We start from the raw sequence: 22,881 nt of genomic DNA, 5'->3' as shown, positions 1-22,881 counted from the left end.
TTCAAATCTCTGGGAGAAGCAGACCACACACCTGATAGCAAAAACTCTCTTGAACAGCTTTATTGAAAGAAAACAACAACTAGCACTACTATGTACAAGCCATGGCCTTGGGCCATTGAAAAGTTTCAAAACTTCTTACCTCTATCATACACCTAATTTTCATCACCATTCTCCTAAGGCAAAATCAAATTCTTATTCTCATTTGTTTCACCCAACACATTAGCACTTTCAATTATTTCGTTAGGCAAAACAAAACTATCATGATCTTCATAGTACGTATGAAAGTCAGACATACTTTCCTCATCTTTCTCACTATGAAAAAATGATTTAGCATGATCATAACAACTAACATTAAACTGAAACTGATCAACACTAACTGAATTATGGATTGCTTCAACTGGAAACACAAAAGCTTGGTATTCTACTTCATTCAACGAGTTACATGAATCAGATTGTAACTCACCTTGTGCCTTCAAGTGTGAAGAGAATGAAAAATCTGATTTCTCCTTATCTGTATTATCAGTAATCCATAAACCAGATTGAACATTCACTGCAACCTCTTCACACTCCAACAACTAATTAGATACTAAATCACAAGAATCATCATGAAATTGCATGTTCATAATATGCTAATCCGTATCAATGTTTGCTTCAAATAACTCATTAGGGTAAACCATTTCATTAGTACTACTTTCTTTATCACATGAGAAATTTGAATGTATCTCGATTTCATGAAAACAAGAGAACAAGCAATAGACCTTATCTATACATCTTCATTTTCAACATAGAAGTCAGCATGTGTATTGATGCATGAATTACCATCACATACACCTCCCAAACTTGACAGAGCATATTCTAAAACTACATCTTCTTCAACATCAAATTTAGGGGAAATGACTTCACCATATGGAAATGAAAAACATGGCATACCTTTCAAAATCGTGAGCCAACAAGTCGAAAATCTCATCAACACTTAACAAGATTTCACTACTAGTTTCTTCACCTTGGTTGTGATTGTTATCTAGATAGCTTGACACATTTGTAACAACAAGCTCGTTAGTAATACATTCTGAAAAATTAGAACTTTGATCATCACACACATCTTCTTCTTTAGATAATACCTCAACAAGCAGCATCGTAACACATTCACATTCATCACTAGAAGAAAGACTATCACTACTATCACACTATTCCTCTTCTTTACAATCATCATCATAAAAAGATGAATCCACATTATGCATATTATCACACTACTGATTACTATCCTCTAATTCATAAAACTGAGACACTTCATCTTTAACATCATTTTCAATGTACTTATTGCACTTGTTAACATTAGACTCATTACTCTTCAAAACATTTTGAACCTCCATGATAAAATCTTGGATTTCATAAATCTTATCTAATCTTAAATTGGCTGGCCAATCAACCGAACGTGGCATAAAAACTTCTAAGAGTACCACTAGCCATGAAGACTCCTCAGGTCTAAAAAAATCGTCAAGATTCATAACTACTGATTTGAACTTTATATAAATTTGAAATCCATTAAGACCTTTAATATCACCAATTGTACTTCTTAACATTAAGATAGTCTTATCATGAATCTTTCTTTTCAATCTAGCAATATTTGCACGAACATTTTCAAGAGTTGGAACATCATTTTTAGACCTAAACTTAGAATCCATCTTACAAACTTTTAAAACTCCTACCTCTTTTTCTTAGTGCTGAAAACACTATATGGAGGCAACCATTTTGTTCATTCAATTTTCCTGAGAGACAAATATATGAAAATTGAAATACCTTTATGTGTTGCTGTCTGAAACTTCAGATCTGCGAATTGGTATAGGTGCAAGCATGAAACCCTTCACACCGTGGATATAATCCTTTGTAGAGCTGCCACCTCCTTGAAGAGGAAAATGAAATCACAACAATGATTCACCCTTTGAAGAGCATTACTTCAGTAGACACAAACAACCACATAAACCATTAATCAAGAAACTTATAATTTCTCTTTCCCAACAAACTAGATCTGCCCACAAATACTGAAAGCCTGCAATATTTTAAAAAAATCATGCACTGGTATAGAGATTTACTTCAGAGTCACCACTCACACTTAGTGAGAAAATATTTAAAACAATTTTACCATTTGTGCATTTTGAACCAGACTTTCAATATGGAAAACTTGCAAATCACCAACACCTTGGAAAGAGGATACACTTCATTTTTAGATTCCTGACTCTGACTTTTACAACAGCATCTCACAAAATTGAACTAATAGAAGGTATACTCGTTTCTCAACACAAATTATAACCAATTCAGAAACTACTGTTGTAAGAGAATAAAGCATACTAGGGAACATGAAAATTTAGTAAGGAAATGGATTGAACACGTCAACTTACTACTGTACAAAAACTTTCTCCATGTAGTTCCTTCTGTTGTGTTGAATTCCTTTAAATTCTCAAGGTTTTTCTATGATGAATCTCAACACAACTCCCCAGCAGAGTCACCATTTTGTTGGTGTTTGAAAACGTTGTAGGGTTTTCAATTATCCCACTGAGAAACTGACATATCTAGGGGCAACTAACTCCCATTTTCAACATGCCATTTCTGACAATAGGCCAACTATGAGGCATGACCCTTCTTCTACTTCAGGCTTTGCTAAACCTAGGTAGGTAGACCTCAGATTCAAATAATACTGTACCAGTGCAAAAACATATCCTTGAATCTATTAAGCAGATTTTACCCTTATTTCTCCTAATGGCTCATGAAATGACATAGATCTACAATAGCTAAATGCAAAGCTATGAATCTCATAAGCTGAGTGAGGGTTAAACAGTTAGGTCCTTCAACATGAAAGGGAAAGAACATTTAATTAATAATGTTGAATTCAACAAACCCTCAAATATGCAGTAGTAAGACTGTAATGATCCTGTAACTGATCAGTGCCTAATCCATTGGGCAAATCTATGAATCAAGTGCATACATATGGATATCTGAGACTTATTCATATATTTAGATATATGATCTATCTATTTACCTTGTAAATAGACATCTGTGCTCAATTTGAACCTCATTCTTACATGATATCCTCATCAGTAAACTTGCAACCCTGTTAATTCCCTGAAGCATTTGCATAACTTCTTGAGTCATAAGCAACAATGAAATAACATACAGCCTTAAGGGACTGCAATTACAACCTAAGCTCTTTGTTCAAAGATCATAAAACATTGAAGATCATTGATAAGAGGAGATGAGAATCAGAATGAAACTAATGAATCTTTTGCTCTTTGTCTTAATTTCCTTGAAATTATACAGTCATATGCATGAAATGAAAACACAAAAAACACCTAACAGATCTGAACTATCTATACTATCCTTCCTAATGTTGTTCATACAAGAGAAATCTGCTGAAGAAAATGGTTTCACAGTAAAACACTGGAACCCTGCTGATATTACCCAGAGAAAACTGCCAACCTACTGGCTTCTCAGTGACAAAGACTGGAACCCCTTATAATGGATGAAAGATAGAAAGATATAGCAAGAAGTGAATTCTCAGATCTGTTATGCAACTGATATGTCTCCACTTGAAATTCAATCTTCTACAATTGAAAACCTCTCTCTTCTTTCTACCATTTTGAACTGATTTGGTTTCATCATTGCTTTGTAAATGATTTGCAAAATATCTTAGCTAAATGATGAAACCTTTATGCAACCAAAAATATCTGATATGCCTCAAAATGCTGATGAAATTGAGGTTCAACTAGTTTGAATGCGACCAAACTTGACCCCAATTGCATTTTCCTTGTCTTTTATCCATATTTAGGTCATTACCATGCCAAAAAATAGTTTTGAGCTTTGTCATCTGAATGTGGTGGCCTACTAGGAATCTGGGACAAAACCTCCTGTAGCACGAACCAGCTACTTTCTATATAGAAATTGACTCTAGAATCAAAAAGTTGATCTTCTCACAATTTCGACGATATATAACATCACTATATTAGCCTCTCGAAAACCTCCAGAATCAGAGTTTGAAAAACAGTCCTTCTGCATAAAACTCAAGTCTGCACTTTAAAATTTAAAAAAAATTCAAAAATTTGAATTAATCTAAAGTTGAAACTTTAGATTATACTCTTTTTGAATTAAAAAGGTCTGAATGTGCATACTTTCAAATTTGGAAAAATGATTTTAAAAAAATGATATATCTTTTTAAAAACATTTCATTTTTCCCTTTAGCCTTTCATTACGGGTCAAACTAATTTTGATTGGGTGTGCCATGTGGCACTTTTTGATTGGTCAACCACTACCACTAAGTGCCACTTGTCATGATCTGATTGGCCCTCCCGTTGCATCTTCCACATCACTATTTGGGCGAGACACGCTGACATGTGTCAGCATCTCGCTTACCTGCATTGCTTATCTAGCGTGCATCTTCTTTTTGCAGGCGTGTACTATTCATTGGATCTACCACGTGGCAACATCCTGTGCGTTGCGTCTGAACTGCTCGTCTTTTTCCACCTCATCGCCAACTGAAACCTGCACATGTCCTAATCTCGCTTTCCCGCAATCTTTAACTAGCGAGCAACTTGTTATTGTGGGCATGCGCACACCGCACGATCTCACCATGCGACAACATCTCCCGCAGTCTTCAACTTGGGTGCCACATCAACACACGTCCATCTTTCTCTAAAATATTGCTTACATCATCTCCAATTGGCATCCACCTATGACTGGCCATCAATGGGCCCTACGCATGCATCATGGCTTCCAAAAGTAAACAAAGAAAAAATCTCTCCAACAATGCATGTGGGATATATCCCTGTAGATTGTGTTTTTCAAAACACACCTTCTCTGTTCAACGTGGATGGCTCCTTGGCATTTTCATGACGCCTCTATCTTTAACGTGCTCTCCTTTTAAAGTGTAGGTTCCAATTTTACAAGGTGGCTTCATTTTTCTTTATGTTAAATTGGTAGCCTCCCATTCATGCTCGATTATGTGGATCTCCTTCAGTTGACTGAAGCTGAGGGGTCTTTTTATATTGGTGGCTTCCTGTATAGACTACCCTTTTCTTTATTTGGTGTCTCTTGCCTGGCGGCTACCACATTCTTTTATGGGCCTACTTTACTTGCTAGCTAGCTTAACCCTTCAATGTGGATGCTTCTGGTCTTTGCTTGCATGAATTTCCTTTCTTCATTTGCGTGAGGCATTGTCATTTCTTATGTGTGAATCTCTGTTTGTATGCAACAACCCTTTATATTTTATTTTTCTTTGACTGCATGGCTTGGATTAAGTGTGGATGTTTTTGCAAAAGCCGCTCCTTGCTGTTGGTAACCTGCTCCCCTGCATGGTGTCTTTTTTATGTGTGGTTCCCTTTACAAGGCGTTGAATGTGTCTTAGTCCCCTTGTGCCAAAGGTTCTTTCTGAGCTTCTTGCAGCTTTCTTTGGCATGAGCTCTCACTACTGTCATGGATTCTTTACTCCAACTCCCATGCTGCTTTGTGCTTCTCTTTAGTGCGTGGGCAATGTCCTTTTTGCTTTTGGCGAGGAGTTTTCTATGTTTCTATCTTACTAAATGTGTGGGGCTCTTGTTTAATGGCCATCCCCTATTATGTTTTTTAGAGTTACCTTTGCCTCTGAAAGACTGCTCTCGACTTACTTGTTGCCTTTGTGTGAATGTAAATTATTCTTAGCGTTGGTGTCCTTAAATGCTATGGCTTTGCCTTTTTATCGCTTCGTGTGTCTTCTTAGCCATGGGTTCTTGGAAAAGCAATTCCTCCTTTGTGCATGTTCACTTGCCATTATTTTCTTTATTGCAACTGAAACCACTTGCCTGGTTAATGTTGTCAAGTCTACATCCACAAAATAGGTGGGCATCTTGCAATTTTCTTGAAATCAAATAAGCCTTCTATTCTTAACCCTCTTGTATTTAAATACTCCTTGAGTAATCCATCATCAATATAGTTTCATGAGTCATACCTATTAGAAAACCCTCATGATAACTCCATGGCTTCTCACATTACTTTAAAATACAGTTGGCTCCAAACTTTAAAATGATTACACACATATACAATTTCACAAAATCTATTTGGCCTTACCACTAATAAACATTATATGTCTCAGGACTAACTACCCACAAAACTCGTAAAGTTCGTATAAAGATTCTTCGAAGATACTTCACTTTGACCATGTGTGAATTCTGTAAGTTCAAGTACATACTTCTTTTACACAACTTTCTCCTAGTTAACTCATGCTCTAGTGAAGTTTAGTCAGGCCCCAAAGTGGGTCTGGCTAAAAAAAAATTGTTTCTGAACAATTGAACTGGAAAATTGATCTATTGATAATCTCGAACTGATTAAAATCAAGTTTGATCACTGAACCATCAATTAAAACTCATTTTACCATAGATCTGCAAACTATGAATTTCATGTCAGGAGATCCATTGACTGGCCTTAAAAACTGACCCAAACACCTGATCGAGCTTTGAAAATTGGCACACTGATTCTTTGTTCCACACACTTGCATCTCATCGAATCTCGTCTCATGAAGGATTTGGTATTAAAAGATATTCACTATCAAAGTTCACCTCTCATAATTGCCTACAAGAAAACATGTCAAAAAATAATAAATTGCATTCGAATTTGATCTTAAAAACTGGGCAAATGGACACTTGGGAAAACAAAACTTGGGGCGTTGGTTCTCTGTCATGAGAACAATATGGATGTGTGATTTGGGCTCATGAAGAATAACAAGATGCAAATGGCAATTAGTCAAAGTGAGCTACTTGGATTTTGCAAACTGGAAACACTGATAGAAAACATTTTTTGTGAATGGAATTGACCTAGAAAAGTGTGCAAACAGATTCATCAAGACTTGAAAACTGGCACACTTAAAGAATTTTTGGAGTACAACACAGTGGTACAATCCATTTGATCTAAGCAATCACAGATTTCAAGATATAACATCACAAACAGCGGTTCCAATCAATCTACAAATGCTGACACCAGTAAAAGGATAGAAATTGCATTTGGAATCACATTTGAAAATTGATCAAACGGATTTTTCATAAGCCGAAACTTGAAACATAATAAGTCTCTGATGTCTAAAATGCAACACAAAAGGAATTTTAGCATTTTGGTCAACTGGTCAAAAGTTATAACATGTCAAACAGGGCTTCCCAGAATTTTGAACTAATTGCATCAGCACAACAATATTAAATGACCAACTTTGAGGGAGTCAAAACATAGTCAAACGGACTCGAAACAACTCAAAATTTGAAACATAGGTTCTTAGGTATGGACAATAGACATTATCAAAGCAGTAAGTCATGAAACATTTATGGGTGCAAGATATTAAATGGAAAACATAGCCTCCTATCACTATTTGACACTAGTGAAAATGCAGAATTGACATTTGCTCAAAACAGGACTTTACAAAATGGCTCAAAATGGAAATTTAACTTCATGGAACACTTAGATAGGCTGAATGGAAGGTGCTAGAAGCACCAAACACCTCTTAAGCCTCAACTTGATAGTTGGGTACATGTGCATCAAAAAAGTATTTATAGGGCTCAATTTCTCAAACTTGCTCAAAATTTGGGCTGCAATTTTGAGTGCCAATAAGATTATCATTGCATTAATAATCCTCCTCTGAATTGAGAGGTAAAACTCCCTATTAGAAGATATATCAAGAAAAATAATACAACCCATATAACGTATGCTATAAATGTATTCTTATTTCTAGATATGACAAAACAACCACAAGATTATTCAGTGTCATGCCTTTACAATCAAGAATGCATAAAAAAACAAAAAAAAAATTCTCCTACATTCCCCTGTTACAATTAGAAAATGTATTCTCCTTTTTTAGTAGCCTCAAGACTCGTAGAAAGAACCCCTAACCTCCCTTGCTTTGACATGTTTATCTTTCCTCTACCTGACAACCTCTTTTAGTTTCAATAACTGATTTCTTTTTACCTTTATCTTCTTTGTAATATATCCCTTTTTTTCCCTTTTGAAATCTAATATACTTATAAACTATTTATTTTAAAGTTTATAAGAGTATACCTTAACATATTTAAATTATATTTTAACAAATGGAATTGAAATATGTTAAATCAAAATCAAAACATTTATTTTGTTGGGTGGACATAAAAATACTGTTATCACTAAAATTGGGTCATGTTTCAAGGGGCATTTTTTTTCACTATTGGATCGCCCTCAATTTTGGATATGTTATCCCAATCCTAGTTTTCTGAATTATGACTAGAGCAATAAAAAGCATAGTCGCCTAGTCAAAAATTATAAGCTACTATGTGCAGGTCTATATGACTATTATAAAATCAAAATTGGCAAAAGGTAATTTCTAGCCACTTTCACATCCTCTGCAGCCCTCCATGTAGGCCTCTTTAAAGACAAATTTTTGTTGTCATGAAAACTCAATTATCATATGAGTGGGAAATAATAGATCAATTTTTAGTTCATTAATCACTTTGAATTTGAATTTTGAAATTCTAGACTTGATTAGATCTTTGAACTCTAAACTATTGAATTCTAATTCTAAACCTATACTTTGAACCTATGAGCTTGAATCATTGAACTCGAACTTCAAACTTGAAATGGAATGGCAATCCTTAAAATAATGACCAATATTGAACTTTGAATTTATAAATTTCATAATTCAACCTAGATCTACATGCTTGATCTCTTGCATGTGAACTTTGAACCTACACTTTCGAACCAATGAACTTGAAGTTCAAACTTTGTGCCTAAACTCTCGAACTCTTAACTTTGAACTTTGTGATTCAAAGTTCAAGTTCAAATCAATATTGAGTTGCTGTCTCTTTCACAACTAAATCTTTACAAAGGCATTGTTAATAACAAAAACCAATGAGAAACTAAAACAAATTGACAATCCTTTTCATGAGACTAATTTCAAAGTTTAAAAGTTGGATGTTAAAAGTGTGCTTACAACTGGCTCTGACTAGAGATGTGGGTCATGAGGGGTATGAAGAATCTAGAAATCTTTTGGTAAGATACCAAGGGTTATCCATTGGGAAAGTAGAGTCATAAGCTAAGAAACAAAGAGAAGTTGCTTGCAGAGAGGAGAAATGGTGGGGAAACACCCAAAGTATCTAAGCTACCAAGACCACAAAAATAATAAGTAGCTACACTATACACCACAAAAATTGTAAAGAAGATAGCTATTTACAAATATGTACTCATAAGAGGATGTCACCATAAAAATGGAAACAAGGAAGACTTACACAAAGTCACTTACCGATTGCGAGAAGAAAGAGCCACTTCGGACTAATGGGTTGCACCTAAATGAATTAATTGAAGGCAACCTACTTGTGGTAACCTCCTTACTGTTGCAAGCTAAGTTGATTATGTGCATGGATGACAATCCACATTTCATTATAAACATCATCCCCTATCTGAGTTCCCAACATGGAAATCTCAAGATCATCTCTAGTTAGTGGCTGATATTTTTTTAGCTCACATATTGTCAATGGGACAATCATGCCACTCACCTAATCAATACTTACAAGATCCCAATCATGGGAAGGATTTTCAACAATAGAGGTATGCTTAAAGAAAAAATACACTTTCTCCAGTATAGGACTAGCATGGAATGGATAAGCTTCATCAAATTTTCTTGCAACCACCTCAGAAACATTGTATCCAAGTCAAATGCATTAATCAAATCACCATTTAAATTTTTACCTTTAGGATCTTCATAATTGATTGTTGATAAAATTTTTTTGACAATATCTTCCTCATTCAAAGAGTCATCACCCAAGTGAACTACCGATGATTGAGCTTTTCAACCTTCTTTCCATCATGAAGTGCTTCATACATCTCATCTTTTTTCTCTATTTTCAAACTTATAAAATTTGAAAAACTCTCACTACGCAACAATAAATTTTCACTTTTAGCACAAGAGATTTCATGCAAGGATCTTAGTTCTAAAACTATTTGATTTTAAAAACCACATATTTTCTCATCCCAAGTAGGATGAAGAGCCTCATTTTCAGATTGTGTAAGTGATTGAAGGTATTCATCTTGGAGTTGGTCAGGAAAGAATAAATACCAACACTTTTATCTTTAGGAAAAAAAGTGGAATTGAGAAGGCTTTCTTTACTTACCCATCCCAAGCTTGTTGATGTTTGATCTTTATGAGGTTCTACTATTTCATTCTCAATGATTGTGAGCATTCTCTCTATAGTTTCATCTTTACAAGGAATACCTCTCAGGTTTCTTGGGCACACTTGATGCTGGATTACTTCCTTTTTATCATCAACATGATGTTTATTTCCATTGGAAACTTCCTTTCTAACAATACTTCCAAGACTATAGGGTTGCTTCTCTAGACATGATTCTATAGCATGTCTATCAAGAGCTTTATTAGAAAACTATGGAGAAGCTTCATCAAGAAAATTGGATATCCTATTATCTTCAAAAGAAAAGGACTCCTAAATAGGGTTGGTACAAACTCTTGCACCTAGAGGATCATTTTTACCACAATCTTCCATAAAACAAAAAGCTTCATATTTAGGTTGTGTAGGAATTTGGGATTTTTCACTCTCTACATTTTTTGCAGCAAGATGATCTTCTAACATTTTGAAACATAGATTTTCAAAATTTGGAAGGAGGCTAGATTCATGCACAATGTTTCATTTCAGATTTACCATACCTTCCATACCTTGTTCATCACAATGTACCCATGTTTTCTCCTTGTGAGACCCCAAGGTTTCTTGTTGGACTTCTTTCTCATTCATAAAAAGGTAGTTACTCGAGAGGGAGGAAACTAGAATAATTTGAGCCTCGTCATCATATACCTCCAATTCCTTCTCAAGTTGTTCTACTCTTTTCTTGTATTATTCCAAATCCTTTCACTTGTGAAACTAGTGACACAAACTTCTCCACAGAAGGGTAGAAGTGTGATCATCTTCAATGTTGAGGCTTATTTTCACAATGTGGGAGATACTTTTTTTACAATGCTCCCAAAAGTCTTGCAACACTTTCTCTTGTGTTTGAAGGATTTTAGGGATGGTAGGGTCAAGTCCCTTCTTCGTGACATTTCTAGTCAACATGGTCATTTCACAGAGTCACTAGTATCTTGTACACCTAGATGAAATGAAAACTAAGGAACCAAATATCAAGCACTGAATCTTTTTTTTCTATTTCCCTAGTAGAGTCACCAAAAATCTATTGGTAAACATATTTCTCCTTCAAAAAGGAAATGCAAATAATGACTCAAAATGCCCAAATAAAGGCACAAATTCTACCGATAGTTGAATAGATTATCATTGCATTGATAATCTTCCTCTGAATTGAGAGGTATAACCCCCTCTTAGAAGATATTCAATGAATTAAACATCTAGATATACCTTTAACCAAAAGACACTAAGGCATGTTAATACCCACCCCATAACCATGGACTGAGTGTGATTATCAAATTTACAAATTGAAGCAAGAGGACAAACAAATAACCATAGGAACACCTATTTAATCCTCTACACTACATGAGAGACTAGAGGAGTTAAAAATATTATTATGCAAAATGTGAGTATGTGAACCATAGGATTACATACAACACATGTTTGATATAAAATGGAGGATTATATTTAGAAATGTGAAGAAGAGAACTTTGTGATTACTTTTAATCAAGAAAATAAATATGCAACCCATATGACTTGTGGTATAAATTTATTCCTATTTTTGGATATAACAAAGCAACCACAAGACTATTCAGTGTCATGCCTTTACAATCAGGAATGTAGAAAACATAAAATAAACTCTCCTATATCCCCTTGTTATAGTCAGAAAATGTATTTTCCTTCCTTGGTAGCCTCAAGACTTGCAGAAAAGAAGAACCCCGACCTCCCTTGCTTTGACATATTTATCTTTCCTCTTCCTGACCTCTTTTAGTTTCAATAAGTAATTTCTTTTTACCTTTATCTTCTTTGTAATATGTCCTTTCTTTCCCCTTTTGAATTCATAAATACTTATAAACTATTTATTTGAAAATTTATAAGAGTATATCTTAACATATTTAAATTATATTTTAACAAATGGAATTTAAATATGTTAAATCAAAATCAAAACATTTCTTTTGCTATGTGGACAAAAAAATACTGTAGCTAGTAAAACTGAGCCATGTTTTGAGGGGCATATCTTTTTTTCTCACTGTTGGAACAACCTCAATTTTGGATATGTTATCCCAATCCTAGTTTTCTGAATTCTAAGAGGAGAGATAAAAAAACTAATCATCGAGTCAAAAGATATAAGCTACCGAGTCTGGGTCTATATGAGTGTTATAAAATTGGCAAAATGTGGTTTCCAACCACTTTCACATCCTCTGCAATCCTACATGTAGGCCTCTTTAAAGATATATATTTTGTTATCATGAAATCCCAATTATCATATGGGTTGGAAATAGTAGATCAATTTTAAGTTCCTTAATCACTTTGAATTTGAATTTTAAAAATTTGAACTTGATTAGAGCTCTGAACTTTGAACTATTGAATTCTAATTCCAAACCTGTACTTTGAACCTATGAGCTTGAATTGTTGAACTTAAACTTCAAACTTGAACTAGAATGGTGGTCTGTGAAATGATTGCTAGTATTGAACTCTGATTTACTAAATTTAAGTACTTAACCTAGATCTTCATACTTAATCTCTTGAATGTGAACTTTGAACCTACACTTTCAAACCAATGCACTTGAAGTTTGAACTTAAACCTTGAACTTAAATTTTAAACTATGTCTAAATTTGTGGTTCAAAGTTCAAGTTCAACTCAATATCGAGTTGTTGCCTCTTTCACAACTAAATCTTTACAAAGGCATTATTAATAACAAAGACCAATGAGAAACCAAAACAATTTAACAATACTTTCTATAGGATTGATTTCAAAGTTTAAAAGTTGGATGCTAAAGGCATGCTTAAATGACTTGTTCATGTTCTTCTTGTCTTCTCATCTTAGGCTTATTTCTTTTGGTTAGGTTTCCTCTATTTGTCCTTCTTCCTTGGTTTTTTTTTTCATTTATATTATCTACTTAGTAAATTTTAATTATTAATGGATTGAAATATTAAGGATATGATCTATTCTTTAAATTTGGTAAATGGATCAAACTTAAATGGTAGTAACTTGTGATTTAGGTTGGAAGGTTAGATTCTTCATATCCAAACTAGATTAAGACTGCATTTTGACATTGGTATCTATCATTTAACCTTTATTCCTTTTTCCTAAATCCTTTTGGTATTCATTGTAAGTTTGAATGCAAACGTATATGGTGAAATTGAAATAGCGGAATTATAGTAAAGGTGGCTCATCCTTTCTTTTAAGTCCAATTCAATTGCAGGTAATCATAAAATTATAATCAAAGCTTAATACAAGAATGAATTAGAAACTCTCCACTAGCACAAAAAAGGTAACCCAATGGCATTTCAAATGCTAGGGGTCATTAGATGTTTATCTCTAATCAATATCTAGATAAATTTAATCTTGGTAAGGATATCAAGAAAGTTAAATTTTAGTATTACAATCTAAATCTTAGAAGGATCCAGACATCCAGAACCTTCCCTATTTAATTTACTAATCACTAATATTAGTTTCTAAATTGTATGCTTATTTAACACAGATCAAACAATATTTAAAAGTGAAATTAAAGGAGTAATGACTCTAAATAAATCTTATAATAAGAATGTTTTGAAAAGATAAGTAGAGTTATGTTTGTTTTAAGGACATTTTGGACTATTAATATTGGATTAGTCTAAAGTTTTACTGAGTGATGTAGATAGCCAATGTTCTGATAGGAAAATCTTTGGCCAAGAGCTCCTCACTTTATCCTTCTCTTTTTATCATTCCTTTGTTTCAGCTTAGAACTTGTAGTTGGTATTCATAGATAATGCATGTTTAGAAATTTCTTCTTCAGGATCCCAAACACAAAAAGGGACAAATGTAAATTATCTCTTTAAAATAAATAAATGTAAGTGACAAGATTGTAAAAGTATATCATTGGGGTATGCCTCTTTTAACTATGTAATTTGTATAGGACTAATGTCTCAAGCAAGACTGGAGGTTTTCTTCTCTGTTCTTTCCTACTAGTGCTTGCTTGAATGAAGAATGTCGTAAAAAAAAATTAAAAAAATCTTAGTCTTTTACTGATAACAAAAAACATATTGCAAACATTCCACAATCATCAACCAAATATGGGAAACATAATGAAGACAACCCATTCAAAAGGAAAGATTTACAAGGGATTTCAAACCCTACATCAATCCACCAACTAATATGCAACAACAGAGTCTTCAATTTCAAATTCCAATTTCTAGATCTTTCAATCATTTCCTTAACTTCAAAATCTAGACTAAACATGTAGCTTGATAATTTGTGTGTCTAAAATGACCTCTTCTTTAGAAAACTTAATAAAAGCTATGGTTTCGACATCATCTAAAACCTAAAAAAAGATAACTTAAAATTAATAAAAGAAATATTTTTATTAAATAACTCTCCACTTAAAGCACTTAACTCAACCTTTTAATTAAATTCATAAATAAATTTATCAAATTAAAGTAATTAAATTGTATAGTATTATTATAATTAAATTAATATTTACAACATATTATTAATAAGCAACTTGATAATTAAAAGTCAACTATATTAATTATGCATTTAATTTTTAATTTGGATTTAATATTTAATTAAATCCTCAATTTTCATAATTAGACCCTTTATTTATGTCTCTTTAATAACACAAGTATTTAATTAATTTTAATTAATTAAATATCTTTATATTCTATAAAATATAATTTTAATCACATAGTTAATCTTAATTAATCCCATAGCCAATTTACGTCACCCATCACCAAATCACAAACTACAACAAAAGAAAAACTAACTAGATCAAAATGCAATAATCATGCTCAAAACATGGGTTCACAAATTCACATAACCTTAACAAATTTGGTAGGTAGTCAATTAGATAGTAGTGGTTGAACTTGAGGTCATGGGTTACTCCCATAGTCTCAAGTTTGAGAGCACCCCATGTTTGCCAAGTGCACATGTGTGTGTGCTACGAGTGTCTGTGTGTTCACTAAGGGGGACTAGTTTTGCCCCATTTACCATTGAGGTAGTGTAATAGGGCACACTCATCTTGACAATTTAGAGAAGTCAACTCCTAGTACTACAATTTGTATCAAGGATGAGCATATGCATGTGTGTGTATGTGCGCACGTGCATGTGTGTGTCTATGCCTATGTCTGTGTGTTTAATAAACAATGGTATGGATCAATACATCATGTAGACCTCTCTAATCAAGTGACTATGGCATTGTCCCTCACCAGATCAAATACATCAAATAGAACAATAAAATATACACGTCAACCATACACATGCAAGTATGAGGTCAATAACAACCATAAGCATTAATAACATCATCATATACAATTAATCAACATGAAACTAACCATAATCATCCAATTGTAACCACATGATATCACACAACTATCCAATGACTCATAATATATCAAATCACAATGTAATGTCATATATCAATATCCTTAAATGTTCATAGATGGGTGGGTATTACATCCTTTGCCCCCTCCCCCTGCCAAATAAATAAATGAATAAAATTAGGCTTTCTCTTGGAAGTTGACACTAACTAATATGATATAATGAAAGGCAAAATTAATATCTATAAATGTCATAAAAGGAATTATGCAAATATATATATGATACATAATGCAGTTCACCTAAACATACAAATATAACACAATTCCATGTGGAATCCTCACTTACATATATTATTAGAGGTCCATAATGAACATGATAGAAACAACACATATCACAAATTTGAACAAGCAATATCAAACATGTGTAATGACCACTGCAACATTCAAAAGGAACACCCAGGTAATGAAATACCAAGTTCACCATTAAATCATAAAATGTCACAATGAAAATAGTAAACCAAGTATGTTGAGTGCAACAAAATAGGTAACAAAAAGAGAGTTAGGTGACTAATCCAAACATAAGAAAGCTTCAAACATTTTATGCTAGCCCATATAGAACACATATAATTTATCAATAACCAAAAGCAACTATCAATCAGAAAACACCTCACATAATAGAGTGACTAGTATCAGTCACATTCCATGGAGTGAGCATTTCATGACACCTACGAATACAACATCTTGAATGCATTTGAGAATGTACCTAACATAATAGATAGACAAATAATTTATTCTTTTTTACACATATATTTATGTAGTCATGTGCAATTATGAGTCCTACTTAACTTTTCCAAAATACTACATAGGTTTGTTGGAAACCATGATTGGAGTAATTGTTATATTGTCATTAATGTCAAACCCTATTGGTGAGACATTTACTAATAGTGTAGAGTACCATATCATTTGTTTGATGAAGAGGGCTTGAAAAGAGGGGATAGCAAGGTGAGCTAGTAAGTTGTTGAGAAGAGAAGTTAGGTATCATGGAATTACAATGGGCATTTGATAAGTTAGTCATTGACAAGATAATGTGTTGTTCAATCATTACATGAAGTAAAGAAGAAAAGTGAAGTGATGTATGAATGAAATGACAAGAAGTTGAGTAGAATTCTAAGCTTGACCAAGTACCAATGTTGGTCGGTCAATGAAGCAAAAGATTAAGGAATTTAAGGAGCCAAACAAACAATATATGTCGAGTGATAGTTATGGCCGAGAAAGTTCATGAAGAAAATGTTAGTATTGTCCAAGCATTAGTAAGGATCGAGAAGAATAGTGAATCCTGAGCTACATAATGATGGTTGAACTAAAGAACTTAGTGATTGTTGAGGGAGAAAAAGTTTACAGGTTATGAAATATTTGAGATTTAGGGCCAACATAGTTGAAATTTTGGATTAGTTAAAACACATGGATGATAAGGACTAATTAGTTGACATATTTAATGCATGTTGAGAGTTTGTTAACTGATCTATGACAAGGATTTGATGAAAAGTTTCTAGAAGGGAGAAGGAGAACATAATGCTAGAAGGATTTGATGAATCTCACCTAACCCTAAGATCTATGGTGATGTTTAAGAAGAAAAAGATAAAAATTGCTTATTTAAGGAGGTATAAGAGATGTTTTCCAAGGTTGGTTCATTGTTGATTGGTGATCTTAAGGAGAACTTGTGATCAACAAAGAAGCATAGGAGAAGTGAGAAGATTAGTGAAGAGTGATTGCTTGAAGAGATGCTAAGTTGATCAGTGATGGAGATGATAATGACGACCAATCAATTAACCATCAGATGAGAAAATGGAGATATAAATTTGCAAAGTGAGTTGTGTTTTACAAACCAAACATACTATTACATTCTAACCATTGTGTCAAACAAAATCCTTTAATCAAGGTTGACCTAACAATCTTTTTGTAAATTCTTTAATGAATGTGACGTTCTAATGGAATGATCCAAAGTCCTCTAACAAGGTCACTCCTAATAGGGTGATTAAATTCTTTTACAGGGTCACACCTATTAGTGTGTTTCGTAACCTTTAACAGGGTTGGCTCTTAACTGAGCTCACTTTAGAAGAGTGAAAAAGTGGTAGCATGTTACTTGGTAGTTTTTTCCAAATTGGGTTTCCACATTAAATTCTGGTGTCATTTTCTTGTGTGAATGTTATGTTATGCATGTTATTTTAAAGTTTTTTATTTACTATTAGTTGACACATACACAAAATAGAGAGAAATAATGTTAAGTTGCTAATGATAAGCTATATAGACCGAGTGGGTTAATGAATTGAGTTTTGATTCAAGGATAAATTTTGTTGTAGGTTTTTGGTGACTTCTTTTATGTTTTTGTGGGATGGTGGAAATGGTGATGGATGTAGGGAATTTTTTCGTCTGAGAATGGTGGTCTAAAGTAGTTTTTTAGGTATTGGTTGAAGGGAATGAACTTGGAGCCAAAGAATTTAAGCAATGTGTCATTTTGGTGTGTTTTGATGTGACTAATATGAAATTTTAAATGCATGTGTATACATGATGTAATGCCTAGAGAAAGGATGATGTAAAATCTGGTTCTAATGAAGGGTTGGTGTAGTTTCAATGCACTTTATTGTAGTGTTAGGTTAATGGGGTATGTGGATTAGGCCATAAAAAATGACCTTTTTGAACTCATGTGTAAGACCTATTATTAATTAATAAAATATATAAAATAATCTCATAATAAATGATACATTATTTCAAATCAATGAACAATGCATTTCAATGAAAGTAAAATTACTAAGAATTATTTCCTAACCTCAAAATTAATCCTCTACCTTCATAATTTGTTAAACAACATTAATCCTATGCAATATTCAAAATCAAATAGGATCCAAGCAACAAAATACAATTCTAAACAACAAACAAATAATAGTATCATACCACTAGGTGCATAGTAGTAATGTCACTCAAGAAGCATAAAATGATCAGATGAATGGAATCATGAAATAAGGATCTCCTCAAACTAGGAACTAAACAACAAGGAGAGTCACATGAACTCTAATCATCAACAAGCATCAACTATCACACTAGTCAACCGAGAAAATCTAATCACTTTCATCAAGTAACCACACACATAAATTTCTCCCTCACAACAAAATAGTCATATAGACAATTACCAACTTTGTGAGAAATAATGTAACCAAAAATCCTAGTGTTATAGCATGATTTCTAGTAACTAATAAAGCTTCAATATATATTTATGTATGATAATCAATCGACAAAGTAACATCTCAAGACAAGACAAGAGATAAATTAATACATAATGGACATCTAATGAGTGTACACAATTACTAGGGTTCCCAATGTGGAAACTCACACTCTGATACCAAATGTAATCCCCAATATAATAAATAGTGGTAGAGATTGGTACATCATGTAAATATTGATAAGCGACCACGAATTCATCCCTCACCATATCAAACACATCAAACATAAATATAAAACATGCACACCAGCCATATACATGCAATTATGGTGTCAGTAAAAACCATAAACTTAAATAGCATCATCACATGCAATTAATCAACATGAAAATAACCATAATCATCCAATAATAGCCACATGATATCAAACAATTATCCAAAGAATCCTAATATACCAAATTCACTATAATGTCATACTTATATATCCCCAAATATCACTAGAATAACCAACACACACATGAAAAATGACCTAAAAGAGTTTTACATCAATACTAAGATAATGGTAGACATGTGGTTAGTACATGTCTCTCTGATATATTGATTTGTTAAGAAGACATGTTTGAGGAGAGTAAGGCTATTTGAGTGCTAGCCATTGAAGGTAATGAGTTGAAGGTGTCTACATATCAAATAGTTGAGTTATATTAGTGGTGCCCACTCTATTCTCTTTTATCTTTCTTCTATGGGTGGCAAGCCTTTCTTTGACCAGTGAGCTTCTAGTAGCGAGTCTTTTTTTTTAAAAAGAACCTTAATTGATGCCACCTTAACTAGTGTTCATATATTTGAGAATAGTATTATTCATGTTAGTTTTCTTAATAGGGATTTTCACATAAATCTAGTGTTTCATGTGTTCTACCATTGTTGTGCTTTCATGTTTTTATCTTGTTATAATTAAGAATTAAAGTAAGTTTGGGGGAATTGATTATCAATGTTATAAAGGTTAAGAATTTATGGACAAATGATCACTGCAATTGTTGCACTCAACCACATACACAAGAGCTTGAGGACTTAACAATGTGACAAATAGTAAAGGAGAGGAAAGTTACAAAGTGCATGCACATGTGCACACACACACTCACACACATTTAATCCAAAAATTCTTTAGCTGGAACATGTTACCCTCAATTTTTTAAATCTCCTTCCTAAAGATAATATTAGGTTGTGACCCAAGGATCTTTCCTTGAATAGTTCTTTTGGTTGGATAATAAATAATTAGTGTAGGAGAATATAATTCAACTTATATGAGCTTGTGAAGGGCACTCTTATTATTCTTCCCTGCTTTGGTTTACATAGAATTGCTCTTTATCTTGCCTAGCTAATCTTCCTATGTGAAATTGTAAAACAATTTTCTTCTAAGACTCCTCCACTAATTTTTCATATATCTATTATGCCTCTAATTTTGAAGAATAACTTGCATTTATCTTAGCACAGGTACCACAATCAATCTAAGAGTCAAGTTGCACCTTATATACAACATATCTTCAAGGGATTTTTGAACCACCTCACTAAGGTTAGATAAATCCTGAATCACTTTATCACCTCCACTTTCTAAAAATCTTCTTTACTTCTCACATTCATCTCTATTCTACTTTCCTTTTCTTGAAAGCTATTCTTTTATATACTAATTTCTTAACCTACTTTTCTTGTTTATTATATATTTTTCCATGGTGGTTTACTCCTTGTTTTTACTATAATTAGTTTTCATTACTCCATTATATTAACTTTCCATAGAAATAAATTTATTTTCAAGTAGACAACATACAATTAGCGTCCTTTCTAATCACCTAGGTTTGTCTTTTACTAGAAACAATACAAATCCTTATTTTTCATTAGTTTTTGGATTTTCCTCCCACTTCATTTGGCTTCTATATGGATATAAAAGGATTCCCATAGTCATGACAATACAAGTATTCAAGTGAAACTTGTTCTTTTTTATGATCTTGTCTCCAAATTCATTCTTATCAATTTGTTGCAATGAACTTACGAAGATTGCCTATAACACCATTTTTCATGCATATTTGAGAACATGATGTATATTTATATTGAGAGGTTGCTTGTAGGACTTTGACAATTTTACTAAGAGTCTCCCTTATCATTTTTGAAGATTCCCTCTTCTAAAATTAAATTGGAAGGAGAGGCAACTTTACCCATGTAGGAATTGAATTGGGAATTACCCCTTTTACGTGAAAAATGGGATCCTATTATTTCACAATCAGGCAAATTGTTGCCATAATGTACTATACTTTCTCAACGAAATTACATATAACTAAAACACCACCACCCCCCCACCCCATAGAATATATAGTGGAGAGAGCCCAATATGTGTGCACCCTAAGTTTCCACTTCTCAAAATCCTATGTAGATATTTAAAATTACTCTCTCAATTTTGTTCAACTTATGACATAGAGAGGTTCTCTCCCTTCAATAATAAACACAAAACTAGTTTTGCAACAACAAATTCAATGCTAAAATGTCACGCCAATATGCAAAAAATGAGAAATTATATTGAAACTTGAGAGAATAATTTGAAACTAAAACAATAAGCATCCTGACTTTCAAATAATATGTTAAAATGTTATTCCAATATGAATTTAAAACAATAACATGAATATACAACTACAATACCCCCAAAAGTATTTCTAATATTTTCCATACATGTCTTCTCAAAACAACTCAAACAAAACAAAAGACTAGCTTAAAAATCACAATTGACATTTTGACTAAACTATGCAAATGAAATTGCATTTTACTTACCCTTGAAGAAATCACCACCAAAAGTACATTTTCCCCCACTTCTCCCTAATACAATGTCTCAACTTGATTCTTTTGTAAATCCCCTTCTAAGATTTTTTGGGGTAGGTGGCTTAATTTTTTATTCTAGCTTTTTTTTTTTCACTTCTAAAGATAGAATCTACAAGATTTTCACTTCTTTGAGTTAAATTTGCACGAATGAACATGTCAACATGCTTTCTTACCCATTTCAAATCCTTATTGAAGTGGTAGGTGGTCCCACAAATTTCAGTACTTATGTAGAAATTTTACAATTTTAAATTGTCAAATGCTATGAAATGGTAGGAAAATCAAATTTTGAGTTTATTAGGTAGGTGCCCAAATATTTTAACAAATATTTGAAACTTATTAAATATTGACAATAACCTTAGAGTAAACTTTACCAAACTAGAAATGCAAGTATTTTTTGTTGATGTTGGATAGCTTATAGACCATGGGTGCTCCCACATCAATTTTACCTGTCAAGTACCCTACTTCAAAAATAGTTTTCAAGTTCACATAGTCAAATACGATGGTACAATAGTACCTTTTTTCATGAAGGTGTACAAAATGGTCCCAAAAGTGATAAGGCCAGTAGGTGCACAGTAATTCACATTTAATGACATGTAGATGTGGCATCACATGGGTGGTGGGTTTTTGAAATTTAAAGGAAATGTCACTGTACTTTTGGATTCAATTTTGTGTGGTTTTAGCATCAATGTTTCAGATCATTCTCAGTGATCCATTGTCAGGATGGGAGAGTGCAAGAATAGTAATATGGATTGTGGAAATCTGATTGCTAATTTAAAGGAATTTCTTTTAGGGATAAGCATTTACATCATTTTTAGTACACCACTAAAGGTCTATTTTGTCCACCTACTATAAGATGTATTTGTAGCTCTATTACTTATTGGTCCCTCTCTTGTATCTTGCTCTTGTGAGATTGACATGAGCTATTTATTTCTAATTAAACCATTAATATACTTTAGAGGTAGTAAAAGTATAAAGAACCTATAATCAACTAATATTCTATTAGTTCATCACAATTTCAAATATTATATCTTTATCAAATTTTATCTTTAACATTTTAGCTATTTTATTCATAACTATCCTCTACATGTTATTATTTTACTCGAGTCCCCTTTCTAAATTTCATTTAGCTCGTAACTAAAGTGTCTCTCTATATTATTAGACTCAAATGCTTAATTTGAATCACTCTTCCACTTAACAAAATAATACCTCTTTTCATTTACACAATATTTTACCCCTTATTTTACTTTCATTATTTTCAAATTAATTTTGATTTTTTTAGCTTAACTTATGTAACTATGGGAAAGTTTTTTCTTTCCTTTCACTATTTTTAAATATTAAATTATATTTTTTCC

Source organism: Cupressus sempervirens, chromosome 11 (assembly GCF_028749045.1).
Source record: "Cupressus sempervirens isolate cs-2001-9-10 chromosome 11, ASM2874904v1, whole genome shotgun sequence".
In the NCBI taxonomy this organism is placed as follows: Eukaryota; Viridiplantae; Streptophyta; class Pinopsida; order Cupressales; family Cupressaceae; genus Cupressus; species Cupressus sempervirens.
This window is presented reverse-complemented; position numbering follows the sequence as displayed.